The sequence below is a fragment of the Cherax quadricarinatus genome, chromosome 5, assembly GCF_038502225.1.
Source record: "Cherax quadricarinatus isolate ZL_2023a chromosome 5, ASM3850222v1, whole genome shotgun sequence".
Taxonomy (NCBI): domain Eukaryota; kingdom Metazoa; phylum Arthropoda; class Malacostraca; order Decapoda; family Parastacidae; genus Cherax; species Cherax quadricarinatus.
This window is the reverse complement of record NC_091296.1, coordinates 73,645,497-73,661,981: the sequence shown is the minus strand read 5'-3', so window position 1 is coordinate 73,661,981 and position 16,485 is coordinate 73,645,497.

Here is a 16,485-nt window from a genome sequence, read left to right as displayed (position 1 = left end):
CAATGACATCATAAAGAGAAGCCTCGCCACAGCCCGTTGCCCAGCTCAACGGGAACCCCAAGTGCAGAGGTCTGACGGAAGTCAAAAGCGTCCTGATGGAGCCACTATGCTACCTTGGAAGGATGGAAAGCAGATTGCCTGGGACTACACATGTGCCGCCACATTGGCAGACACCCACTTGCCATACTCCATAGTGGAAGGGGGTTGAGCTGCCAGCCACAGGGAGACCCAGAAGATCCGCAAATATGAAGACCTTCCCCCTTGCTATAACTTCATCCCAATAGGGTCGGAGACCCTTGGAGCATGGGGCAAGTGTGCTCTAAAGTTCCTAATAGAGCTGGGTGAAAAGCTCATCATAGAAACCAAGGACCACAGGGCGACCAGCTACCTCTTTCAGAGACTCAGTGTTGCCATCCAGAGAGGAAATGCCTGCAGCATTCTGGGCACGCGGCCCACCGCCGGGGAGCTGGACGAAGTATTCGAGATGTAGCTCTGAGTTACCTATGTTGTTTTACTTTCTATCGTATCTTTGTGAATGTTTTGTCAATGTATTTTGTCTTTAAATAAAATATATATTAATTAAATATAGGGGGTGGTAGGAGAAAATTCTCAAACAGCTTCAGGGAGAACCTTGAGTTTTCCCTGAAGCAAGTTTATTCTTTTCTCTGAGGATGAGGGTCCCTATGACAGTTCTAGAAGTGGTACCGCCCTATATACATATATACATATACATATATATATATATATATATATATATATATATATATATATATATATATATATATATATATATATATATATATATATATATATATATATATATATATATATATATATATATATATATATATATATATATATATATATATATATATATATATATATATATATTAAATAGGTACTATCAGTATCTTAAGTAAAAATCATGAAATCATGAAGCAGAGGTCTCCGGCAAGAAGCAGTCCTCTCGTAAGAGTGTTGTCTCCTCACATCAGTTTCGTACATCAGTGCCGGTCAAACACGTATTTCATTCGCTGTGACAAAACTACCAAGTAAGGAGGAACAGGATGTATGTACACTTGTATTTCTCTCAGCGTATATGTATGCTGAGAGTTGAGTTTAATCTCTGGTTTAGGAATTAAATTATTCTTGTGTGATGGTGCTAATGATACGCGAAGCCTTAATAACCCTCGTGTAGTGATAGGCTAGTAATCCCATTAACCAATCATTATAAAGGGTAAGAAACAAATCACTAAGACACATTTTGGCCGTTTTCTTCGTGAAAAGTGCAGATAACTTGAGTATAGCCTCTAACTGCTGCCCTTCCTGCACAGTTAGTGATACTGTGGGGAGGATCAAGTAGTAATTAGAAGAGAATGGTAGAGCCGCTCTGAACGTCATCCTTGTGAGTAATGGCGGGGATCTGCCACACAGCTGCTGCCTTCATTACATGCACATCCAAACCCCTCTCCACGCTGTGAATTTATTCATCCGTGGTAAGCTGCTGCGGGTTAGAGAAAGAGGATGGTAGTCATGAAGCAAAATATTTGAAGAAGACAACAGAAGCCTCCAGTCCATCCACTTGACAACAACTGTTCCAGCTGCAGCCACATCGATGCTGCTCCTCCTACATTATGACGGTGTGAAACTTTTTTATAATTTTCCTAAATTTAGAATGCATAAAATTAAATAATATAATAAATGTTCATTAATATGTGGTGTTGGTTTGACTTCGAGAAATTTCGAGTGAAAGGGGGAACCAGCATCGCAGGGAACTGCGTAGTAAGAGAGACGCAATAAAAATGGCGGAGTAACATTAATTGTACATAGTGTTTGAAGAAATCAAGCGTCATCGAGGCCGAAATTGTGTGTAACGACTCAATTCGGATCAAGACATAAGTAAACGTCGTGGGTTGCCGTACTTGGAAAAATTCCATCAGAAGCAGCTAAAACAAGGCAGAAATGTGGAATATAGTGAGACGCCGAATCTTCTTGGCAGCACACCACCTGTAATGTACACTTACTCTTTCAGTAGTTTCGTCTCTCGACCTGCGGGGAGAGAGGACGCTTCTACAGTTTCTCTTACATGCCACCTGGTGAGGAAAACATAGCATTAGCACCAAGATGGCGGACCGAATGAACCGGCGCATAAATACTGTCTGCATTGAGCTGGTTAGAGGATCTTTAAGCAGCGCCACGATGAACGTTCTCCTGCCAAGCATTATCAGGGACTGTTATGGCATCCCCAATGAAGAGCTGTATGGTGTGGCACTGAATGGTATGTCAAGGGTCTTCGTGAAGTTCATGAGAGCTGACTTCTACTCTACCATCGTCGACGAATTTCAAGAAAGGAAGATGAGTATCAATTCGTCAGTGGAAGTATGCTTGCATGATGTGTCTAAGTATTTTACTTGGGTGAAGGTAAGGAATGTACCTTTTGAGGCAACAGCATACAGCCTACAAGATGTGTTCAGTGGTTATGGGACTGTACACTCGGCGAGCATGGGAATGTGGAGGGACGGCCCTTACGAGGGGATGCCGGAAGGATCCTTCACACTGAAAATGACCCTGAGGAGGCCGATACCATCATATGTCACATTGCATAGCCATAGAACACAGGTTTTTGTACACTATGCGGGGCAGAGGAAGACGTGCCATTTATGTGACTTACTTATGAGCACATGGTGGCACAATGCCCCAGAAGACAGGGTCCTAGGCGTCAAGAGACAGCTTCTGAGGATTCGCAATTAGAAGCCGTGGACGTTATGACGGGTGAAGTGGAAAGCCGGGGTAAAGGCCTATGGAGTGAGGAGGTCGACAGAGCAGAGGTGGTTTTGGAGACGTGTGTTACACTACCAGTGGAAACGGAGGGGGGGAGGGAATATCGCTGTCAGACAGACCGTTAGGTACTACAGATTCAGCTCAGGAAGGGATTTTGGAGGCTATGCTGAAGGATTTTTTGGAAGAGTCGGAGCATGGTGTGGAAGGTGATGTGAGGTCAGGTGATGTCAAGGTGATGGATGAACAGAAGCGGGGTAAAGAAGACTTGAGTGAGGTTCGAAAGGAGGGCAATGTGGTGGTGGAGATCCATCAAGAAGATGTGGTTGCAGAAGATATGTGTGTAGAGGGTAGCTCCCGCAAGAGATCAGCGGGGGCATCAGACATGGACGAAGTCCTCACACCAGCGCAGAGGCCTGGGAAGAAGATATGGGCAGCTGTGGTAGCAACGGCAAGTCTGGGAGGAGGGGGGGGAATGGGAAGTTCGGCGGGAAGGGACAGGGAGGGGTTGGAGGGCAGGAACGAGGGATTGATAGAGAAGGACCGAGACCTATGAAAGGAGGACCAAGTAAGCCTCAGCGGCACCGGGGTAAGCCGCCATTCTTGTAAAATTTAGGTGTGTAACTTTCAATGTAAACGGTCTTAAAACCGAGGTCAAGAGGGTATGGTTAGTGTGGGTTTTGAGGAGATTTAGTATTGATGTCTGTTTTTTGCAGGAACATAACCATAGGTTAGGATGTGAGTTGTTGTTGAAAGGTTATAGGTTGTTTACCAGTGATGCTTTGAGGTTGAAAGGAGGTGTGGCTGTGGCGGTAAAAAAGACCAGTCCTTTGCGTATCCTGGGTTGGGAGGAGGGGGGGGGAGGTTTGTCAGGGTGGATGGGTTTTGGGGGGCCAGGAGGGTTAGTTTTGTAGGTGTGTACATGCCAGCAACTAGTAACGCTAGAGTGAAGGTGGATTTTGTACGCGATGTTCTGGTATATCACTTGAGAGGTTTACCTGCTTTTACGGTGATTGGTGGGGATTGGAATTGTGTCATTAGGAATGGTGATGTGGTTCCGAGAGGGGCGGGTTGTGTTTTGGGGGTTCTGCGGGATGTTTTGCGAGATGTTGGAGTGGTAGATGTGGTGGGAAGTAGGGGATATGGAGTGGAGCACACTTTTATTCGTAGGGGATATGAGGCATGGTTAGATAGGATTTATGTTAGGCAGGGCATAGGTGTGGAGAGGGTGAGGACTATCGATGTGGGTTTTCCTGATCATCGTGCTGTTATAGCAGATTTGAGGGTAGATGGCATAGTGAGAGTTTATGTGGGATACTGGAAATTAAATGTGAGGCTACTTAGGGACGAGGGTGATCCTACAGGTTTTGAAGATTGGTGGAAATCCTTTTGGGAGACTAGGAATATGGAAATGGATTTGCTGGATTGGTGGGAAATGAGGGCTAAAGTTGAAATCGCGAATTTTTTTAAAGTACAGGGTAAGGAGATGGCGAGGTGGAGCTATGGTCTACAAAATTATCTTGAGGGTCAGTTAAATGACTGTTATGCAGAGGAATGGGTGGGGCGGAGTGAGGACATGGAACGTTTGCGAAATAGGTTGGCGGAAATTCACAATGAAAAATTTGAGGCAATTCGAGTTAGGGCGGGGTTGGAGGATGTTTTAAGGGAGGATAGGCCATCGGGTTTTGTATTAAGGAGGTTTAAGGAACGGCAGGCAAAAACCACCTTGGCGTATATTGAGGCAGGTACAGGGGGGGGGGATTGGCTTTGAGGAGGGTCAAGGCCTATCCACCACGGAAAATATTAGTTTGTATGCAGATTTTTGGTTTAGGGAGAAGTGGAGGAGGGTTGGCGGGGGAGTGGGTGAGGGACGTTTTGGGGATGAAGGGTTTAATAGGGTATTAAGTGAGCAGGACTATGACAGACTCGAGGGTAGTATTAGTGTACAAGAGGTGGAGGAGGCAGTTTTTGGGCTGTGCCAGGGTAAAACCCCAGGCATAGACGGCATACCAAACAATTTTTATAGGTGTCATTGGGGGAGTGTACGGCATTGTCTGGTGGGGGTTTTGAATTGTATGTTAAGTAGTGGGAGGATGGGGAAATCGCAAAGAACGGGTGTCACGGTTTTAGTGCCCAAAAAGAAGGAATGCCGAGTTTTGAATGATTACCGTGCGATTACGTTAATGTGCTCGGATTACAAGATTTTTGCTAAGGTTTTGGGCAACAGAATGAGGAAAGTGTTGGGTTTAGTGTTACATAGGGGGCAGTTGGGAATTCCGGGGAGAAGGATGAGGGATGGACATGGTTTGATTAGGGATTTTCTAGAGAGATGTACGGGAGGGGGAATACTAGGTTTAGATTGGGTGAATGCATATGATTGCGTGGACAGAGATTTCTTAGGGGTTTGCTTAGAGAGGTTGGGGTTTCAGGAGGGGGTAGTGAGGTGGGTGAACACCCTGTATGCTGAGGCAGAGGTGAGGGTACAGGTCAATGGGAGGTTGGGTGAAAGTGTACCGATGGAGAGAGGTTTGAGGCAGGGCTGTCCGATGTCACAGCTGCTCTTTGCGTGTGTGCAGAATCCTTTTTATGAGTCTGTTGAGCGGGTGATGGACAAACAGGAGATGGAGGGGGGGTGCAAAGGGGGCATCGTTGGGTATGTGGATGATACTACTGTTTTGCTACGGGGTAAGGAGGAGTTAAGGAGGGTGGGTAGAGTGATTCAGATGTTTGGTATGAATACCGGAATGAGAGTTAATACTGTGAAATCAAGATTACTAGAGGTCGGTAATTGGATAGGGGGGCTTGGGGTTGGGGTTAGGATGGACAGTGGTTGACAGAATCAGGGTATGTGGGATATGGTATATGGCGGAAGTGCAGGCATGCAGAAGGGTAAATTCGGAGTCTGTCATGGGTAAGGTTTTAAGTAGACTAGGAGGTTTAAGTGCGAGGGACTTAGCTTTACATCAGAGGGTAGTGGTGGTAAATTCACTTGTCTATAGCAAGGTATGGGGGGTGGCAGAGGTTTTTCCCTTATAGGTACGAGATATTGTGGAAATGCAGAGGAGGGTGCTGAAGTTTGTGTGGGGATTTGGGAGGGCATGGTTAAGTAAGGAGGTAGTTATGACGGATGTTCGAAGAGGGGGTTTAGGTTTGTTGCCTTTAGGACTGAGAGTAATGGCTGTATATATCAAGCGGAGGTATATAAGGGAAGGGGTTGTGAGGGGAGCTAAAGTAGGAAGAGTTATGGAGGAGGCACGTAAATGGTGGAGTGGGAAGGAATTGAGGTTTTGTGAAGATATGTTGAGATTTTTATTGACAGTGCAACAGGTGGATAACATCAAAGTGAAAAGGTTGGTGAGGGTAGTGAAAGGTCAGGGAATTATGCAAGGGGTAGCCGTGTATCCAATGTATGATTGGGGGGTTATTTGGAAAGATTTTAGTAAGCTTCGGATACCGGCTAGAGTAAGAGAATTAGTGTATCGTTTTATCATGGGGATTCTGGCTTCCAAGGAGGTGTTACGTTGTATGGGGTTTGTGGAAGAGGCTTTTTGTCAGTTTTGTGGTGATGTTGAAACGGGGTTTCATGTGGTCTTCTTTTGTACCTCCTTGGAGGGGGTGAGATCATGGATGGGTGGGGTTATCAGACTGTTGGGGGGGGAGGGGTCGTTTGCCGCTTTTAAGGGCTTTACTACTAGATGTAAGGGGAGTGCCTAGGGATGTTGGAAGGGCTATAATGTATATCATAGTAGATTATCTGGATATCTCATGGGGAATGAGGGGATTAAGGTGATACGAGGATAAAAGCGTTGGCGGCTAGATTCTATAGGACGAAGTGTAGGAATATGCCGGTTTATGGGGCGTCCTGGGAAAAAAGTTTCCCGGAAGGTTATAGGAACCTCACTGTGGGTTCCCTTTGTCGGGGTCCCTGAGGATGGACAAAGGAGTGGTCTCCTTATGGGGGGATGTAAAGGGGGGGGGGAGTTTGTTTTTCTCTGGAGCTTATGTAGTGTGTAAGAGGAAGGTAGTGAGAATTAGGTATGGATGGTACGCAATGTTTCACGAGAATGTTTGTCATAGTGAGATATAAGTGTGGTTTCCAGGGTTAATTTTCTAAGCCTGATGGTTATGTTCACTGTGTTTAAAATTTCCTTGATAGCCAGGATACCGAGCCCTTAGGATCTCGTTTTTAAGTAATTAGATTGGCAAGTTGGTTTCAACAAAAAATTTTCTGAGATACGTGTCAGTTCTTTTGGGACTGGCAAATTACAGCGGCCTTATCCTTATTACTTCTCTTGTCTTATGTTTAACTTTTATTGTCTGATGAAGGTTCTATGTGAAAAAATTTAAGTGTATGTATAGGTTTTGGGTCTATACCATGTTTTTATGGTGTTATACCAAAAAAGTCTTGTGGACAAGATTTTCGGTTTATATACATATGTGAGAGGTTTAATTATGTATAGGGTTTGGTTTTAAACCCTTTAATGTGCCAAGGTTTGTTATAAAAACTTGTTTTGGGTTATTTTATTATTGTATGTTACATGTATGTTGTTCTGTTTTCTGTATCAGAATTATTGTATTTGAGGGTTTAACATATTAATAATATTAAAATACTGTTTCTCTATGGTTATTGTGCATAAGGAATCATAGGTTCCTTCCGAATTCCTATTGGTTAGGATATAATGTAACATAACTTAACCAATACTCTGTACCATGTCATAGCGGGTATGTTAGGGTTTTGTCTTGTTTTGTAGTTGTTATGGTAGCTTTGGTTAGGGTCTTTTTACTTTACTGACATGATATATGTAGTACATATATTGTGTGTTAAAGGTGGTTATGGTTTTAGTCATGTGTGAAAATTTCAACTTTAGTAATCATGTGATGTTGTACATTTGTTTGATGTTTTTGTTGTAATAGGACATGTCAGGTATTCATTTTATATTATTAAACTATGTAAAGTTTCATTTTGGTGTGTTTGCTGTGGGTACAATGGCTTGGCGGCAACTATTAATGACTGTTATACTTTAGTGCGGTTTGTCTTAGCGTGTATTGTTTGCTATAACAAGATGTTATAATACTTGTTACCACCAGGAATAACCTGGTACTATTAGCACAAAAGAATGTTTTTGTATTCCTGTACTATTATTATGCATCCTTTGTACTTTTGTAAGGTTTCTAATAAAAATATAAAAAAAAATATCTGTTAGCTATTTGTTACGGAAGTGTTAGGATGCGATATATAAAAAATAAATATGGTAAGTCATTTATAAGTTATATTCATATAACTGGTGAATATGTTAAATGAAATAATCATTATAAATGCTGTAGTCCAATTATCCAAATCGGGAATTTCAGTCAGTATTATTAAATATACAGTCCGCACCTAATTTACCTTCATAATTTTTTTTATGTATATTGTAGGCCCAACTTTGAGTGTGGTTTGTGTAGGTGGGCATCAAGGAGGTGCAGTGCTGACCCACTGTACCTGAAGTCCCACCTTCCTCAGAGGTATAACTAACTTTAGTAAGTGTAATTTTTATTTTAGTTGTGCCTGGCCCAAATTATATGCATGTAAGAATTCAGTTCAGTACCTGTGAACCTCACGCACATAATTTCTCACAGACGGGTCCCTTTCTGAACATGTAGTTCCTGGTCCCACTATATACCTAGTTATTCCTTACATCTTTCAGGGTGTCAGGGATGGGTAAGGATAGAAATATTGGAAAAGGGTGGGAGGGGGAAATGAGGTAGGATACAAAAGGTAAGTGGCCCAACCACTTTGGTGCAGTTTAAAAAGTGTATGTGGAATAATAAAATATTCTTGAAGGGGTATAATACTAACCCATCAGAGCCACATAGATATAACAGATATATAGGTACATGACTCTGAATTGGTATTCTATATACAAGTTGCAATTGCGTTTTTTTTTTTTTTTGCGATTGCACAACGAATATTTAAACTACAGTCATGGCGGTAGTTTACTGAACAGTCCATAAAGAATTACTTGACACATTAGCTTCTTTCAAGGTGGCGGCCCGCCATAGTAAATGTAGTATAATTTTAACAGTAGAATTGTTATACAAACTATCTCCCTAATTGGGGGCGATGATTTCCTTAGTAGACATAGAAGGGTTGTGGTGTTACCCAATCATCTTCATCTGCAGGGAGGTTGTTCGAGATCATTGGTCGATGGTAATCGTTATTATGGATAAAACGACGGACCCTCTGTGGGAGAGTCATTCTTTGAGTCCTGTGAGGAGGAGTATTGATGATATAATCAGTGGTATTTTCAACTTGTAGAGGATGTTCTCTATCTGGCATGTAGAGTTCTTGCATTGCATAGAGTTGTTTCTTCTTCAGCGTATCAAGGCGTACATTTAAGGCAGTAATATCCTGTTGTACGTGTAAATCTGCCATTTTGACTCTGTCTCTCCTCCTGGTATCCGTAATAAAGCGGAGAGCTCTATTCTAGACCCGTTGCAACTTTAGCATGTTGGTCTTTGTTGTTAACGACATTGGGACACATGGGTATTCGAGTGTTGGTCTTATCATCATTTTATACAGATGTTTTTTGACATATGTAGGGGCTTGATTAAATCTAAAGAGACTGCTAAGACCGGCTTTGGCTATGTTGATCTTTTTATTGACGTGAGATGTTGAGTGGAGCAGCCTGTCTATTTAATATCCCAAGATCTTGTTAGGATTTCGTTCGGATTTTTAAGCTACAGGTGTACCTCTGATGGAGATACCCCCTTTATCTTCGATGGTTGATGCAAAACATCCTATCGTGCTAACCAGGACTTTGTTAGGGTTGGTCGTAATTCCCCATTTCTTTTCCCAATTGAATGTTCGACGAAGTTCAATATTCTATTTTTCTATGACTTTCATACTTGTATTTTCCTGTTACAGGAGTTGATGAGACAACATGGATAACATCATCTGCAAATTGCGTTATAATTGTATCATTAAACTCTGGTTGAGGAAGATCATTCACATAAATATTGAATAGAATTGGACTAAGACAAGAACCTTGTGGGACACCAGCTGTCGGTATAAAAGGCTCTGCCGACCTGCCATGAAAGGTAGGAATGATTTTTCTTTGAGTTAGGAAGTTATATATAAATCTGAGAAATGTCCAGTTATGGTCAGGTAGGTCATTTAAGTTTGTATATAAGATCATCATGCCATAAGCTATCAAAAGCTTTATGAACATCTCTGCTGGCAATTAGGGCAAGATTGCCCTGATGTTTCAGACTCGCTACAGTATCATAAATATTTATTGCATGATGGGTACCTCTATGTGTTCTAAAGCCAAACTGTTTTTCAGTAAAAAGGTGATTATACTCTATATAGTAGTTCAATCTGTTGGAAATGATCTTCTCAAGAACTTTCCCAGTGACTTCAAGTAAAGATATAGGTCTATAGTTCCCTGGTTGATGGATGTCTTTATTGGGTTTAGCGAGAAAGATCATCCTAGCAGTCTTAAAAACCACTGGAAAATGTCAGGAGGCCAAGATGGCATTAAGGATATTAACCAAAGACTGTTTACAATTTCTGGGTAGGAACTTTATTTGTTTCATTGTTATTCCAGAGAGACCAGGGGCTCTATTTCGCATTCTTCCAATAACTTGACTCATATCAAGTAGTGTAATAGGTCTAGTAAGCGGGTCTGTCTCTTCAAGAGTTGATATATCGATGGAAGGTAGTGGTTGTAGATCATCTAAGTTCTTATCTCTCCATTCATTGACCAACTGATAGTGATTATTATTAAATCGACGACTGTTATTGTGGGTGAGAATTTTCTCCCATACATCACCCATCAAATTAGTCTGGTCCTGTGGATCATCAAGTTTAATCTCAACCTTTTCATCATCATCATCATCAGTGAAGGTATGAATTAGGTAGGTAGGAGCCTTGTGCTTTGCACCTAAAAGTTGCCGAATCTTACTCCAAAATTTTTCAGGCTCTCGTTTATACTGATTTGCTTTTAGAACTAGCAATTTCCATAAGTCACGTTTGTGATGACTAATCATGTTAATTAATTCTTGCCTCAATCTATACAATGTAGCTACTGGTGGTTGTCGCGTGTGAAGATGCCTTCGACATTCTGTTTGATAATTTCTCATACCGTCTCTAATTTCCCTCGTAGGTTTATATTGTTGGTAGATCTTGGTGGAAGCTAATTGGCAAGTTGCATTAGTAGCATCAATTATTCGATTGTGAAGGGACCTGATCGCATCGTCAATTGCATTGTAAGGTAGATTTTCCAACGACACAATTTCATCTTCACCCAGAAATGCCCTGAAGGGGTCAAATCCTAGGGTGTTGAGATTGGGTTTAGGAGGTACAGGTATTCTAAATGGAGAAGTTTGTAGTTGTATTATAACAGGGATATGGTCAGATCCTACGTTTCCACCAGGAGAGATACGACAATGAAAGAGGTCACAGTCTCTGTTTGTCAGGACTATATCTGGTGTCCCTGGATGAGGACCAATATACGATTTAAAGAATGGGTCTTGAAATGACAAGTTTCTGGCTGTCATGATATTAAATAGTTGTTTTCCTTTCAAGTCACCCAGTGGAATACCAGCTCCACAGTTAAAGAGGGCAGGGTGATGAGCATTAAAATCTCCCGCTAGAATTGTTGGAATATTTCTGCTTAATATCCTATGTAGAGGAATTGACTCTATATATTGTTGTCTCGGGGGAAAATATCCAGTTCCTATCACTAGTTGTCCATGAGACGTTGTCATTTCTATTGCAAGAATGTTATCTTCATCAACATGAATATTTTTAAATGCATAGCCTAATTTAACTAAGATGGCTACCGCACTGTAGGGTCCTCTCGATTTCTCCACAGTAGAGTAACCACGTAATTTAATATGTTGATCAACTCTTGCAGCTGTCTCATTCAAGAGTATAACATCGGGATTGTAATTATGTAGTTCAACTTCAAGGAGGTAACGGTTATTAAAGAAATGTTGAACATTAAGTTGGAAAATTGTAATCCCCATTATTTCTTGCACTTCGCTCGTGTACTGCGGTCTGAACGCCTGCAAGTAATTTCATGTTTGGTATACACACTATCCCTGCTGGACTCGTCAAGCGGAGGAGGGAAATTCTGAGTAGTTGTTTGTGTATTGAAAGTGTCATCATCCTCACTAGAATTGGTAATATTAACAGAATCATTAGAGTCATTAGAGTCATCATCAGAAAACTGTGGTGTGATATTTCCAGTTTCAGGACGCAGAGGCTCGTTAGAGTTAATGGGAGACTGTTCAACAGGATCAGCTGCAATAGCGGAAGAGTAAGCACCAATCTCTGGGGCATCGTTAGGGTCAGGTATTGACTCATCGGGTTGAGGGGAGTTGACAACCTGGGTATGCGAGGCGGGTGATCCCTGAACAAGGGATGAATTAGGCTTATTTGTAGAAGTAGAGTAGGGCACATACTTCTTGTTTTGAGAAGGCTGGGCCATAATAACCTTAACATTATTTGGGATAGTAATGGGAGTGATCCCATTAGCCATTAACAAATCATTTAAAATCTTAGAGCAGAGTTGAATGTCATCACCTGCTATGTCTTTGGCCATCATATACATTAGTTGCGCTCTCGTCATATCCCCGGCTGAGGATACCTGAGACATGGGAGCTGAGGTTGAACCTTGTTGTTGCGTTTGTGTATGTTGTAGGTGAGGGTTAGATTGGGGCACTCCAAGAGGGGCAGAATTCCAAACATTGGAACCAGTGGCAGAGACCTGAGGAGTCCCACTAGATCCAGGCAAAGCTAGGAAGGAAGTCTGGGACATTGTTGGAGGTGCCTGGGGAGTGGTCTTCTTAGAATTGGATAGTTTCTTAGCTTCTAGAATTTTCTGCATTTCCTTTTTCCTCTCAGGACAGATAGCAGAAACAGCATGATGTTTTCCATTGCAGAGGACACACTTGGGCTTAGTTTTGTTATTACAATCTTTAAAAGAATGTTGACCAGAGCATATGCTGCAAATCAGTGATTGGGTACTGCATTTGTTGGTGGTATGACCAAATGCGTAACATTTGCAACATTGTGTAACACTGACAAACCGCTCAAGAGAGATCTGGTCAGGTGTACATCTGGTGCCAAAACATTTGAAGCCATTTTGACACTAGTTTGGCTGCTTCAGGTGTCTCAAGTATTAACTTTAATGTTACCTGGTTGTTGCCAGGTTTAGAGAATTTATGTGCTTGGACAGCCTTAAATTCAGAATTCTCAGTATTAAATTCATCAACAATTTCCTGCACTGAGCTCTCTCTCATGAAGCTGTTAATTCTGGCAACAAACATAGTTCGCTGGGCTTGATAGCTTTCAGGTGCAATTGGGTGGATACCAAAAGCCTTCATTTTGTCTAGAACATCTTGCTTGAGAAGTTGAAGTAACTCTTCTTCAGAAGAGAGGAGAAGTACTACCCCAGCGTGGGTTTGAAAAACATCCACTGGAGCAACAGTTGAATTCGAACAAATACATTTTAGAATTTGTTTCTTCGACTTTTGGTTGTCATCAACACGTAATCTTACTCTTATTCGTGCCATGATGTCCAGGAAGGTACATCTGGCACAGAAGTTGCTTTAGCAAAAAGGGTCTTTCCTTAGTGTTAATCCTGACATCCTATTTCAGCTGACTTATGAAGGTCAGCCCCTAAGATAGCCTACCCTCGAGTGGTGAGGGGGACACAGGGCCCAAGGCAAAGATCGGCCGGATTTTAAAAAACCACACGGGCTACCGGATGGTCAAAATGCCTTGTGTTAACTCGCCAAAGGCGAAGTTGCTGAAAAAGAAGGAGATAGGAAAGTCAGAAGGATAGCAATGTAAGTAGTGTGTTAGTGTGTGGGCCAGTGTAGATGTTTGGGTGAGGGGAGGATGGGAGATGGGGAAAAGAGGGGTGAACAAGCAAGCAAGTCACCGTCTTACCCTCTTGATGGGATGGGACTCGAAGTGACTGCAAGCAAGTTCTACTAGTTTTACCACTTTTCTTGATCTAAAATCTGCATTTGATATTGCGAACAGAACCGTTATACTACATGAACTAGCCAAAATGAATATTGGTGGTAGCTTACTCTGCTGGATAATAGGATACCTGTCAAATAGAGTATCCTCTGTCCTTTACCAAGGCTTCAGAAGTGATTCTAAAGAAATGTCTTTAGGTACACCACAGAGAGGAGTTCTTAGTCCCATGCTATTTAATATTCTGATTAATGCTCTCCTAAATGCTCTACCTGCCTCACCTAAACATATAGCTATAAGCTATGCTGATGATATCATGATCCATACAACAGGGCATAAGAAGATGAATACCATTCTTAATGAAGTTCAAACAATTTGTAATCGATTAGGCCTCATAATATCTTCCTCTAAAACAAAGATATTAACAAGCAAACGACATCCCCCACCCATCTATTTGCAGGGTGAAATCATTAGCTACGTTAAAACTTACAGATATCTTGGTGTAGATGTACCCTTTAACAAATCCACTATACCACAACTAAACAAGAAATGCAAAGCTAGGCTAAATGCTCTCAAAGCTGTTGCTGGCTACAATCCCAACTATGGTGCTAATGTGAGAATCGTGAGAATGATGTACATAGCCTATGTTAGGTCCTTAATTGATTATGCTGCTCCCATGTTGATATTAGCTAGAGAAAGTTCTCTCCGACCCTTGGAGTTAATGCAAAATGAAGCTCTCAGGATTATTCTTGGCTGTCCCAGATCTACAAAAGTTCTTAACATGAGGAAGGAGCTTGGTATTTCTAGTATCAGTGATAGGATTGTTGAAATTAACATTGTACTCGGTATTAGAATATTGAGAAACGAACCAGACACTGTCACAGTGAATCTTACCAAGTGTCTAGAGGTAAATACACACAGATCTAAATGGATTGTGAAAACGTGCAATTGCATTAAGTTTTATAACCTGCATGAACTGTATCACTGTAGGCAACAAGAGCATTTCACCCCTCCATGGAAGATGTGTTCATTTAATATCGCATACCTACAAGTCCCTCCCAAGAAGCTTATTGCTAGTAATCCCTTCCTTAAATCTCTTGTTAGAGCAAGTGCTCAAGAAGAAATTTCTCACCTAGCTGGTAGTAATAAGTTATCACAAGTTATATACACTGATGGATCTAAACAGGAGTCTTCTGGCAGGGCTGCATCTGCTCTTGTTGCCACCTCCCTAGTTAAGAACGATAATAAATTTGTTGAGTTAGGCATAAGGATTAACAACTGGGCGTCTACACTGCAAACTGAAATGTTTGCAATCCTAATGGCGCTAAAGCTAACCTATGACACTGAGCTTGACTCTATCATCATTAGATAAGATAAGATAAGATTTCGTTCGGATTTTTAACCCCGGAGGGTTAGCCACCCAGGATAACCCAAGAAAGTCAGTGCGTCATCGAGGACTGTCTAACTTATTTCCATTGGGGTCCTTAATCTTGTCCCCCAGGATGCGACCCACACCAGTCGACTAACACCCAGGTACCTATTTGCTGCTAGGTGAACAGGACAACAGGTGTAAGGAAACGTGTCGAATGTTTCCACCCGCCGGGAATCGAACCCGGGCCCTCCGTGTGTGAAGCGGGAGCTTTAGCCACCAGGCCACCGGGCCACCATATGCCTGATCACATAATTTACATTTAGTTTGATCATCATCTGTGTGTCTCCCAAACTGCCAGAAGTACTTGTAACCAAGCCTAAGCCTTACTGATTCTATGTCATCATTGAAGGCTCTTGACTCATATAATGACTCCAACAACATGCTCATTGGAGAAGCCAGGTATAGATACTCAAAAATCCGGGACAAAGGAATTAATGTACAATTGCTGTGGATTCCATCACACATTGGATTACTCCTTCATGATAAAGTTGATATGTTAGCCAAGAAGAGTATCCAGAAGGAGAATGTAGAATATAACTTTGGTATAACTGTGTCTAGCATTAGGAATAATATTAGGAGAGAAGCAAATAATGAAAATGATTGTTATAGGAATGCAGTTAGAAGCCTGAGTAGATCTATAACCCACTATGATAACATGAACGTAGATAAGTATGTTTATGGAGCAACTTGCAATGTGAACAGACTGACTGATGTTGTAGTGGCCAGGCTTAGGCTTGGTTACAAGTACTTCTGGCAGTTTGGGAGACACACAGATGATGATCAAACTAAATGTAAATTATGTGATCAGGCATATGGTCACTCTCTTGAACACTATGTGCTTAATTGTCCACTTATTGAGGAATACAGAGACAGACAGTATAATAACCTATGTGACATGTCAAGATATCTTATTAATGAAAATAAGATACCAGATATACTAAGCAAATTTCCTAAATTTGTTTGCAACAGATAAGTGAACTCTAGATATGTTATGTAGATATAAATCCATATGTATTCCTGTTAACCCTTTGGGGCCTAGTTCCTAGGCCTTCTGTGTATCCATATGCTCTCGCGCTACCGACCACAGGATGGATATGGGGTGCACAATAAACTAGCCACTTCGGTGGCAAAATCTAATCTAATCAGATTAGAGTTACGCTCCAGGGAAGTTCCTTGACGCTGGTTAGAGGCTCTTGATCTAGGGAACTGGATCTGTGCTCCAGTTCCCTGAATTAAGCCTGAATGCCTTCCACCACCCCCATGTATAATCTCACGGGTTTAGCGCTCCCCATGATTATAA